Genomic DNA, 12,619 nt, shown 5'->3' with positions numbered 1-12,619 from the left:
CAATTTACGGAAGTTTTCTTTTGTTACGTGATTTCATTTTGTGTGAAACTGAGACTGGATCGGATGTAAATAATCAGTAGGGTATAGATTGTTTGTTTAAATAACAATGTTCAATATGTCCATCTTTATCAAAATGTATTATTGCAGCTCTTTTCTAGGCGTTCAATTTAATATACACAGGGTGAATTCTTAACGACTGCACGGTCCGTCGTCTGCTAATATTTAATGCGCACGCGCTACAATCCGAGAGCGGCTGTTTTTCAGGGTAACCAACCGTCGTAAACATAACCTCAAAAATTTCAACAGTTTGGGCTCACTGGCAGTCGTGCTCAACATTGACAATTGTCACAATTTTTGAGGATACGTTTATGAAGGTTGGTTGCCCTGGCAAACAGTCGCTCTCGGATTGTAGCGCGTGTTGCAGTAGTTAGGAATTCACTCTATACATATATATATGTATATTTACAGACGGTACAATTTCAGGCCGAGAATATGCGCAACCCTCTATACTATCTATACGCACCCCTAAGGAGGGTGAAAACTACCCCTGCGCATTGAATTTAGTAAATCGAATGGCCATTCTGAGATCTCTGTTTGTCAACCAATGAATACCAAGCGTTTTTAATATACGTTCATCGTCAAATTTCTCCGCCAACAAAAAATTAACAAAAAATTCTCATCGTTCCAAAGTTCAATAATTTTTTTACCCGAAGATTGAAAAAAAAATACAGAACCTTGCACGAAACATAAAAAAAAAAAAAAAAGAAAAAAGGGCGCCACTGTAGCGGCTTATGCGACTGAAAGGGTTAATCCGAATCGGAAGGGGATCGCATACTTATGCGAAGGCTGACTAAACTCTTACAGATAGGGTAAAATTGCTTTCAAGCTCCAGAAAAAACAAAAAACAAGTTTGCCAGAACAACCGCTATATCCAATAGTTTTTCCACAAAAGTAATAATTGAAAATATATTATCGAGCAGAGCCGTAACGGGCTGCTACTCTATTAAGACGTCGTTGCGAAGAGCGGTGAAAATTATCAACTTATATCCACGGGAATGCACGATGTGAAAGAACCGCGTTCCTGCGCTGAAACACAATTATGCAAATGTTCCTTGTTCGGACGGGGTGAATGCAGGGAATTTTTGCAACCCCGCTGTAAACTCGGAGGGTGCATCAAAGCGCATGGCGTCGGGACGCCGCGTCGGGAGTTCGTTCTTCTGATAGTAAAGCGGGTGGTATGCGAAGAGCCTGGCGTCGTTAGTCGGCGGGAATCGTTCGGTGAATGAAGTGCTCTCGTGGAGCTAGACCGCGGAGAAATCCACTCCGAAAAGTGCCTGAAGTAAAATTTGTTCTTACCGAATCGCGCACGCATTCGTGACTTGATGTCACGGTGACGCGAAGTTACACGTTAAATGTGAAAGCAAATTTTTATTTATACACGAATGTCCGAGCCCGTGATTCGCGATAAATTTTGCTGAACGATTCCACGTGTTCGCTTGTATTTTCAGGACCATTTTTCGCTTTAAAATCGAAGAATTAAGCTCGCGTTTATGTAATGTAATCAGCGCAGCTGTCGCTGTATGGAAAAAGTGAGCGAATAATTTTTCACCGTTACGTATTACGTTTAATTGACATTTGCGAGTGACTGGAAGAATAGTGCGATTCGAGAAGTGAAGACGATTTTTTTGTATGTTCGTTGGAAATTTTTTTTTTTTTTTTTCAACTACACAGAGATCTGTGATTGCGCTTTTCCAAGTGATTAACTTATTTGGAAATTGATGGATTGATCGAGCCGGAGCCTGACGTACCAATTTCAAACTTTTGACAGCTAATTGGCACGAATTGAAATTGAGTGAAAGTGATTCAACGAACTTCAATCGTGATTGGGAACAGTGCGTAGAATGAAAATTCAAATACTCAATATGAATTAGACCCAATTTTTCGAACTGAAAAATTATTCAGTTACAGTGGAAGGTAGAAGGAACAACGAGGCAGGTGACGGAGAAAGTGAATCGTGTCGCTAATTAGTAAGTATACTTAAACACATTTTTCCACTATGATTTGTCATTTTTCATAAACTCTTAACAGGTGTAACGTAAATGCACTCGGGTTTTTTTTTTTTCTTCTTTTTTTACTCAAAGTGTAACTCGAGATGGTTGCTTAAAATTTTTATCTGGTAGAATAGAATTTGACGATGAAAATGGTGAAAAATATATTTGTTTAAACTCGTCGAATATTCGACGAAACAAGACTATGAAAAGGCGGTACTAACGACGTCGTTTATTTGACTCGAATATATATATATATGTCTTGTCGAACCAGGCGAATCGAATAAATTACACAGGTGAACAAAAACAACTTTTTCTACCATTCATTCGTCAGGAATTAAACAAAGCGTGCTTAATAGAGTCTCAAAAGCAAAATCCGAATCCGAACGTGAATCATCTCTGTCACACGATGCTGCAGCTATTTTTCTGTTCCTCCTCTCTTCTCTCGGATAAACGTGGTTTTTTTGGAAAACTGTGGAGAAAGAAGTAATTCGAAGACTAAAAATGACGAGTCATAATTCGAACTGCACTCTGGGATTTATTTCAGATTCTTGGCTTGTTGAAATGTTAAAAAAGAAACAGAAAAATGAAACGCCAAGTTTTCAAACAAGCAGATTACGATACACTGCATCCAAAACTCTAAATTTCCAGTTTTATTTTGCAATCAGATGATTTTCATCTTCTCCGGAAAATCAAAATAATTGAATTTTCTTTGGAAATATACGTTGAATATTTACCTTACATGTTTTTACTTAAATTGTGAACTTACAATCACCCGTATGTCGTTACGCTGCATGAATGTTTTATCAAGTCTCACAGATATACGTCGCATTATATATATATTTTCGTCCCGATATCACTCGTGCGTTAAACCGCACCTTAGAAACTAATCGTGTAACTTTATCCTATTCTTTTCACTTTGTTAAGACATGAGCTTTTTTTTTTTCTTCTTCAAACTGTATCGCGAAACGATTGAAATTCATAAACCAGACTCACATAGTTTGCGAAACTTGTAAACGTAGTTTAAAAAACTTGTAAAAATCCATTTGCAATTCGATCGGAAAAATATTTGAACCGTAGAAAAGAGGATTGTCAAATTTCGAGTCAATCGTTCCATTTATCTCATTTTTCATATGTAAATGTATTTGATTTTTCTTCCTGATTTTTTTTTTTCTATTCGATTAACAATTTGTTTGATTCAAATAAAACGCAACAGAATCTAATAATTTTTCTAAAAGATAAACGCAATGATTGTTTGATTCTGTATTTATTTTCTAACGAAAAGTCAATATCAGTCAAGGACTAGTCAAATAATCAAGACTTTTGAAATCTGTTTGCTTGATTGATATTAAAAAAATTTAATTTGCGTAAACTTTATTCGATCAAAGCGATTATTTGACAATTTCAAATCGCCTAAAACTATCCGAAAAGACCTTAGACATTGGACAATATTTACTTGTTGATTGATCTAACAATTAGTAGATTAATTATATTTCAGTTCGTCATATTTGAATGAAACCAATTATTGATGGAATGAATATATGGGTATTTCTCACCAAATTCTCAAATTCAAGTCCCGAGTAATTAGTATCGAGTCACATGAATTTATTATCGATGTAACATTTGTATTTAAATGCAAGTTATTTACAGTAAGATTATTTGAAACAAAAATCGAGATATCGTCGTAGAAAAAAAAAAAAAAAAAAATTGCGGTTTCTTTTCAACACTGAAGTGAGTCGTGTGAAAAAGCATTTGGTTGAAATTATATCAAAATTGCATTTTTCTTTGTCATTACCTCACTGTACGTATATAAAGGTAAATCAATATGTATGAATGTTTGAATTGTTCTTATTGAGTTTTGGGGAATAAAATGCGTACAGAAAATGTTAAAGCAGTAGCTTTTATTCGAAGTCGTCGTTCCTTTGTCACATTTAAAAGTGAGGGAATGACTTGTGCAACATTATTATATCTAAACAACTTTAGATAAGATTGTCATTTGGACTTCATTAGTGTTTTTCTTCAGCTTATATAGCATGATTTTTCAATTTTCAACAGATATATATATATATATATAGCGAAAAAACATAAAAGACAAAAGAAGTTGAGTGACGAAGAAAAGAAATTAAAAAGAGAGAGTACTTTGAAATGGACCTCATTTAGTAAAGCTTCTTATTTCCGCGATAAAAAATGTTTAGCTCCGTAGTAAAAAAATTTTATAAAATCAGAACTGAAATTTCGGAATTCGGTGAGAAATATGCACGTTTACTTGTACGACCCTTTGAGTCATAGTGGGAAGTATATCTTCCCATCTGTTTTATAACCATTTTTTGCATATTTAGAGAATTTTTCAAAATATCTATTTGCGGTTTTTTTGCTATTTCTGACAGTATACTAATAGAATTTCGATACCCTACAGTCGTTATTGCGATATGATGTGAATTCTCATTGTTAGAAACAATTTTATTGAAAAAGATCGTCAAAGTTGATGAAATAATTCATTACCGAGAAAGTTACCCCTCTACGCGTATACATGTTTTACATAAATTTTATGTTTTTGGTGTCAGCAAATTGTTGTCTTGTTAAAAAAGCTGACTTATCGTCAGTATAATAAAGTATGACTCAAAGGAATAACAGGAATTTTTGTCACTGCATCAAGTTCCGATTATCATTATCGCTATGTGAAAAAAAAAAGTATCGCATTGTCTGAGAAAATTGAGTTAACGACAAGAGAAACGAAACTTTCATTTTTCCTTCAAATAGGCTGGCTGGTTGACGTTGGTTGACGTTTTAATCACACTGCAGTTCAACCACGAAATCGGAAGCTGCGGTTTGGCCTCTGCGAGTTGATTTCTTGCTACTTCTGATTATTGTTACGTCATTTCGTAAGATCAACACGCATCACGCCACGTTGTCACTATTTAGGTGTAAAATAACGCAATATTTTTGAGCCTCCTTGCCTGCATGCAAAAACCACATTCATCTCACATCGCGTTACGTGCAAAGTTCACGATCGTTTAACTTTCAACTCCTTCCATCCTGCGTTTCAGACCTTTGTCGTTCTTTTCAACAGACCGGGATGACTTCTCTGGCAAAACTCGTTCGCGCAACGAGTATTAAAATGTGTGATTCACCCTCTTGTTTAGAACCAAACGGGTCGAAAGAAAGAAGAATAAAATGAAATCGGATGGGATGAAAAGAAATTTTAACCCTACAGTTATGCACTCGCGAACCTGATATCCCGGCATTGTTTATCAAACTTCGGTTAGAAAACTGCGCGTATGTTTTACGATCTCAGCATTGAAATACACAGATTAATCTACACTGAGAAAAATTTTATTTGTTAAAGTAACTGGAGAAAATTCAGTAAGACAGGTCTCGTTAAAAAAAAAACTGTTTGAAACATCGGAAACAAAATCAAGCAGAACACGGGATATTTCCTGAACACTGAAGCCGAATTTAATTGCAAAAAGTTTCTTCTTTTATAAATGACGGAACTTCAATAACCTGGAAACACGCGTTTTCAGCATATCCCGATGGAGTTTAACCTGAAAAAGGAGTATAATGAAATTTTCAACCAAAGCTTTAAGCCTTGAGCCACGTTTCGAACTTCGTTTGAACAAGGGAAAAGTTCATTCGTTGTTTACCTGCGACCAAAAGCCACTGGTAAACATGTTTTCCGCCATTTTTCACTGGCTAAATTTCGGAAACGGAACATGCAAGAGGTTCCGACCGAAACTGAAAATACAACGCGAATTCCAAGCAACAATTTCACTTTTGTTTGAACCCTCTCGCGTGTTTCATTGCCGATTTATAATATTTGTCCAAAGCATGACGAATACACGAATCTCGTGGTTTCAAACCCAATTAACAACCTACAGAAATGTTAAACTCGCCATAAACTTTTACGTAACAAATTAAATACCGAATAAAAAAATCGATCGTAAACGCGCACATAGTTTAATACCAGATAATTTTTCGCTGTTAAACAAAGTCGGTTATTACTAACTTACTCCAAAACTCATTCCAAGCTTCTAATTCGCCTCGTTCACGATACATATGTATATAATTCGTAAATTTTTCGGAAAAAGAAATAATATTTCTTCCAACTTTGATGGGTTGTTTAGAAACAGAAAGCTCACTGCAAATAAGAGATACTGCCTTTCGTATATATACTCAGCAGGCTCCGCTACGCGTCCTACGTTTTTTAAAAAAAAAAATAGAGACGTTCTTCGCGTCTTTGAACTTATCTTACAACCCAATTTTTTTCCTTCACTCACCAATGGCTCTATTCCACTTCCGTCCGTCATAAATGACAGGTTCAAGGCTTGAAAGATTTTACGTCGTGCAACGAAGATACGATTTTCATTTCACAATCCAGGTGTTAACTTGTTCAACGTTCTTATGCTACGAGTTATATTGTCGCAGATCATCCTTGTACCGGACATTTTTTTTTTTTTTTTACTGCAAGTGAGAAAAAGAAAAAAAAACCAAAAAAAAAATACGCGCGTCAACTATATTTTGTTTTTTATAAATGTAGCAGATTTCATTCAACGAAGTATGTATCACCGAAAACAAAAAAAAAAACCGAATCTGATTCTCTCTTCTACCGCAACTTTGAGTAAGATCAGCTCCTTTATTCTCTCCGTGGTGGCTGCGAAGGTGGATGAATGGATGGTGTGACGGCGGTTAATGCAACAAATGATTGAATTTGTCTTAATCACTCCGCGCGTTCGTTCATTCGTTCTTTCGTCGGACATCAATAGTTTCAGGAACGAGACTTTAATTGGAGTGAATTAGACTCGTCGCCACACTGCGAGGGTTGATATATATATATATATATATATATATATATATATATATAAAAATAATATATATGTACGCACATTCGTGTATAACGTACAGCGATACAACCTCTTTTTATAGACTTCATGTGTTTAGAGTAACTGCGTCAACATCCTACCGTGATAAACACGACAAATGATGTATCTAAGGGTGCGTATGTATGTATGTACGTTTATACAATATATACATATACATACATACATATATATACATATATATATAATATGTATAAAGTTCCAGCGGTATTGGGCTTGTAAATGGTTCCTTGTTTTCGGTAAAGTCTTGTTATTTTCACATTATGCAATCAGATCACGTGCAGCTCCATGAATACGTGCACAATTATCACCATGGTCTCATGGATCGAGATTTATAGTACAAAAGTGAAGTCACGTGGCGAAGAAAATACTGTCAAAAGAACAGTGTGCGAAGAGCGTGTATCGGTAGATTTTTTTTACGCATTTCATTCACGATATTGGATTTTAAACTTACACTTTGTTTCGACAAATTCTTTAATTCCTAGGTGATAAGTCATTTGCTCAATGATTTAACGTTTGTTTTTGTCAGTGGTTTTTTTTTTTTTCATTTTTTGTCACACATAAACGAATAAACGTTCGATACACGTAGTCGCAAAATCTGTTCACGAAATATTTAGCTAAAACACGTTTTTTTTTTGATTGTTTTTACCCGATGCCGAATTAGTTTTTAATCGCGCTTTATTTCCGAATCTTTCCGAAAGCAAAAAAAAAAAAACCACATCAACAACGATGATCAAATTGTTTCAAGTCCGTCGGGACTTTGCATTTCGACCGCGAATCTGCTGGTGATTGTCACTTCCGGTTTGTAGATTAAAAAAAAAGGAAGAAAAAAAAAAAAAACAGACACACACAATAACAAATACAATGATTATAAAGGACAATAGCCTGCAATCTTTTATCTGCAGCTTGTCGTCGGAGATTATTTTAAAAGCCACTGGAAACCACCGATTATCGCACGAAATTCTGATAACGAATTGACAAAGAAGCAGGAACGGAAATAATATGAAAATAAGTTTTACATTGTAGTTTGAATGAATATCGACGAAATAGAATGTTAAATTTTATTTCATCGGGGACAAAGCTTGTCGATTCAATATATAAGGAAGACAAAAGGCAACGGTTATGATTCAAAAATTATTCACAATATTGATTAGTAAAACGTTGTTGTTTCGATTAACGAAAAGTTGCTTGAATTGAATGATTTTTTCGATTTTTGGTAACCCAAATTCCAGCAGCTCTTCTTTTCCACTGAAAACAATATTATAGCGAGGACTTACAAATAACACGATTTGCTGTCAATTCGACACTATCTGCTGCTAAATTTTCGTATTTAGTCCAAAAATTGGGGGGGGGGGGGGGGGGGGGGGAATAAAAATTTCAACGCAATTTGACACTCGACGATGAATAGAATCACGTCATCAACCCGTGATTACGAATCGTGTAAACAGCGAGTCGGAAACGTCACTCGCCGCTGAGAAACACTCGAAGTTAGGATCCCAATTAACGAGTCGAGGCTCTCCAGACGATTAAAACAAGCATCATCTAGGTACCTAAAAATGACTTTTTGTCCTCGGTCGATTGTTTAAGGATTCGTCAAACTTATAGGTCTGTCAAAGTCTCGAAAGAAATAAATTACGTAACCGAAGTCAGCCGAGCTGAATTCGAATGAGACGCTGTTCCGTTATTTGGCAAAAATTGAAAAATCTTGTTGCAAATGAATCGCGTTTCTTAACGATTTTTTGCGACAAAATAATATCCGTTAAATTTTCATGAGAAACGTGATTTTTCTCATATTGTTGGTGACACAGTTATTTTAGACTAAATACATTGGTTTAAATTTACTGACACCGTTTGAATTAAACTGTGAATACAGTCGAGTGGAACGGACCAATTAATAACAAATTCAGAGAGGTTACATTTGTTCTAGCTTTGTTTTTTTGTTTTTTTTTTTTTTTCTTTTCTCAACGCCAAAAACGCAATTGCGATGCTAGTTGAATTTTAACGAAGTAGCAAATATTTCGCTTTATTTCTATTCGAATTCCCTACAAATTGCAAATTCACAAAGTTTTGTCCATAAAACAATTACAATTAGCTATTTCTCAGTAAAGTGCATGTATAGATAAAAATATATATATACAATTTTTTCGTTTTTATAAAAGGTTGCGTCAATTCTTTTTAAAATTTATTTGTTACATCTTTCAGAGGTTATTAGGAGGAGTGATAACTGCATGGTTGCTGGTAATAAATAAACATCAATTTCATGCTCGTCAAATTCGTTCCGGTGAGTGAAAAAACCAATTAGTGTATAGCTACACATGGTTTGTTATAGAATCGATCGTTGCAGATGTTCGGCTTGAATTTCCACGTACGCACAACAAAAATATATACGTACATATTTTTTATCTCTATGTATGGGGCGTTCCCCGCCAAAGTAACCAGGGTTTAACACTCGACCTCTCAAATTTGATCCGCAATTTTTTATAGCGTTATTCGAACTCTAAAATGCATTCAAATTTTTTCAGTTTTCGTTTGAGTAAATTTATTTTACTTATCATTTTTGAAAAGCAGCATGTCTTCTGGAAAAGCTAATTGAAAAATTGAATGAAATGCTGGATTATGCAGAAAAATGTTTAAACAGCAGCTTGCAAAAGTCCAACTATTGAATCTAATTTTTTCAATTTTTATTTTTAGTAAATGCTCAAAAAAAAGTAAAAGCAAATGCCAGCTGGCTCTGGGTCTGGGTTTAAAGATTTTGATAACTGACTCAAGATTTTTGAGAATTTTCTCAAATTTTTAAATCACGTTCAAAGACTTGTTGGTTCTCAAAAATCATAAATAAGATAAATTGATTCAAAAAATTCTGAAAAACAGGTTAAATACCTTTTAGAGCTGGAAGAACAATATAAAAAATCTCGAACCAAATCCGAGAGGTCAAGGCCACACCCTGATCGATTTGGCGTGGAATACCCTATATATAAAACTCAAAGTCTGTCTGTCCGCATATTCGCTTATAACTCCGGAACTACTGAACCGATTTTGATTTATTTTTTTTCTGCGGATAGGTACAACATCTGGCCACGTCTTAAGCTATATTTCGTTACAACCAGACCAATAGTTTTGAAGATGTAACGATATTTGTAAACTAAGTCAGAACGGGATCACACACTTATACGAAAGGTGCCTAAACTCTTACAGATAGAGGTTAGCTTAGATTAGGCTGTCATAAAAATATTCTTGACTGTAAGTAGATAGATCGTTTTATCTCATTAGAATTTTCATTTTGTTACATTAAATTTGGATGCGGCCGAAGCCGGGACGGACGGTCAGTATTTATTTATGTATACTCATAATACTGTTGATCTAAACAGCTTACGTAACGAACGTTGAATGAGACGTATTAACTGCGTATCATGTAAGAAAGAACGCTTGTGGTCGGAACGCTTGAGCTAATTAGGTGTACAATTGGCTTTTCGTGGAACGCCTAACGGCCGAAGCAAAATGAATAATCTCCAACCACGGTGCCGGAAAACATACAGGCTTTGACTCGGATAAATCTTATCGAATTAACTTCGTGCCTTAGGGAGAGAAAAAAATACCATCTAATGGCGTAATTACAAAATGTACAGGCATGATAGATTGCATGAAGTTTACGGTCTCCGTGGTTCCAGGTTTCGGGATATAGAAATTTTTCTACTTTTACATCTCGAACCCAATTTTATAAATTTAGACTGCAGGATCTCCTCATTTATCGAAGAAATTTAATTTCATCTACTGCAATGAAAATGAATTTCTCCGGGCAGTTCGAATAAGATTATATAGATAATTCATCTGAATTAGATTACGAGCCAATTCTAACGCGCAAACTCTATTTGAACGGGAATATTAAAAAATGCTTCAACTTTAATTTTTATTTTTTTTTATTTTCAAGCGATGAATTCAAGCAACGAATAATATTGGAACAAAGAAAAAAACAGTTTCTCTCCGTTTTTTAAACCCTTTGATTGCAGACAATTTATAATTCTCATTTTCGTTTAAAATCGTGCAGTCAATATTATGCTCAGGGTATAACGGACAAAATTTTAGTTCAGTAATCTATCGCTCTAATCAGTCGTTTTATGTTGGATTTCTTAATAGCTTGAGCCGGAGGATAAAGTCGTTGTAAATAACGGGCCAAGTGCTTCTTGGCCAGAGGTCCGTAATTCCTGTCCGTCATTGTGCACGTGTAAACTTTCGAAATCCTTGAACCGACAAGTTTTTACGCATGAGCCTGGTCTGGTCTTTGCACCTACAACCTTATGGTGGTTGAGTGGTTCGAAGATAAGATTTTCGGATGGTCGGACGGAAGAAAAACCCGGGACTTATTCCCGTTTTTGCTGTTTAACGATAAGTGAATTCTAGCTTCCAACGCAAAAAACCAAGTGTTTTTAGTAAACTTTATTTTACTGATTATTACAGAAACGAATTACGTGCGGTCGTTCGTTTTAGGTTTAGTTTGATTTGTTTCGGGTAGGATTAGGTATACAAGCCTGCTGCAACCGATCAAGCAAATTTTTTAAACTCTCTACCATTTTTAACCTTACCAAAAATCCAGTTACGGAAAGAAATCGTATGGAATTTGGAAATAATCATATCCTCACGATCAGCCGAAGACCATGATGGTCTGTTAATCTTGAAGGATCTTCTTTGCTCATTGTATCCTCAACAAACTGTCGAAATTAATGCAAAAACCAATTTCTACCCATTTTCCGTTAATCCTAAAAGCATGTGAATGTCTGTTTCTTCCTTTGTGTGTCACGTTAACGAATGTCTGGACAATGTCAAAGCATCTTTGACTGTAAAAGATAAAAGTGGCTCTGGCTAATTAGTGAAGAACCCCAGACATGTACATTTAATATATACCAACCGATTCTTATCAGTACTTTAATTTACCACGCATAATTAGTGACCAATGCGGTGTGTAGACGTTTTCGTCCCGTATAACTGAAAATTGTATTTCCCAGCGATCATAAACTAGACGAAAAAGAAAAGCCCCGCATGACCTTTAACTTTTTCTTTCGCAGTCCTTGCCAGGGCTTTTTTTAGTAATAAGAATCTTATACAAGTTTGGCTTTTGTGCATATTTCGACTTTCTCGGGAATAAAATTGGTGAAAAAATGCGGTAAAACTGAAGTGGGTATCAAATTTGAAAAGCGAAAGTACTTATATATTATAAATTATGAAATACGAACGGTAGACTCGTTTCGATAACGATAAATGCTGCAGCTGTAACGGATATTACAATCATTTAGAGAAAAACCAACGGAAACGTTCTTTACATAACGCTAGTATGTTCGAAGCGTTTTTTCAACCCGTGTTTTCCGTACACAAAGCTCCAGTTTTTATGACGGTAGAGCGAGTCTGGCACTGCGCATGCGCGTAGAACCGAAAAATATCTATTCCTTACTGCGCGCACGCGCAGTCGCAAGTAAAACTGACATTGCGCGATCCTAACCTCAATTTTGTGCTTCGTACTCTTGTTACACAAAGAATCTTGTGCAACAAGGAATCAGCGATCTTTTCGCCTCGGTTATTTGCAATCTTCGTCTTCGTCTCACCTGCGACTTAGTTTTAAATTTACGCTCGGCCCGAAAAAACTCGGTTTGCCTTCTTGCTACACAAAATAATATTCATCAGCGATCGTTGGCTTGGGTTTAA

At 35.5% G+C, this 12,619-nt stretch overlaps 1 protein-coding gene across 3 annotated transcripts in view; it reads left to right on the top strand.

Moving 5' to 3' along the window:
* The first annotated feature begins 1,250 nt into the window (after nt 1–1,250).
* The window catches only part of LOC124214561 (free fatty acid receptor 4-like), a 29,876-nt gene continuing 18,507 nt past the window's right edge, over nt 1,251–12,619 (top strand). The window contains exons 1-2 of one of the 3 annotated variants that reach the window (XM_046616954.2): nt 1,251–1,414; nt 1,509–2,027. The gene's annotated coding sequence lies outside the window, so the exon portion shown is untranslated. Of the gene's footprint in view, nt 2,028–9,145; nt 9,164–12,619 lie in introns of those variants that run through there. The other 2 variants (XM_046616953.2, XM_069134037.1) reach the window with 2 other exon arrangements.

Source organism: Neodiprion pinetum, chromosome 3 (assembly GCF_021155775.2).
Source record: "Neodiprion pinetum isolate iyNeoPine1 chromosome 3, iyNeoPine1.2, whole genome shotgun sequence".
NCBI lineage: Eukaryota > Metazoa > Arthropoda > Insecta > Hymenoptera > Diprionidae > Neodiprion > Neodiprion pinetum.
Note: the sequence above shows the minus strand (reverse complement) of the source record. Positions and strands in the feature narration are given on the sequence as shown.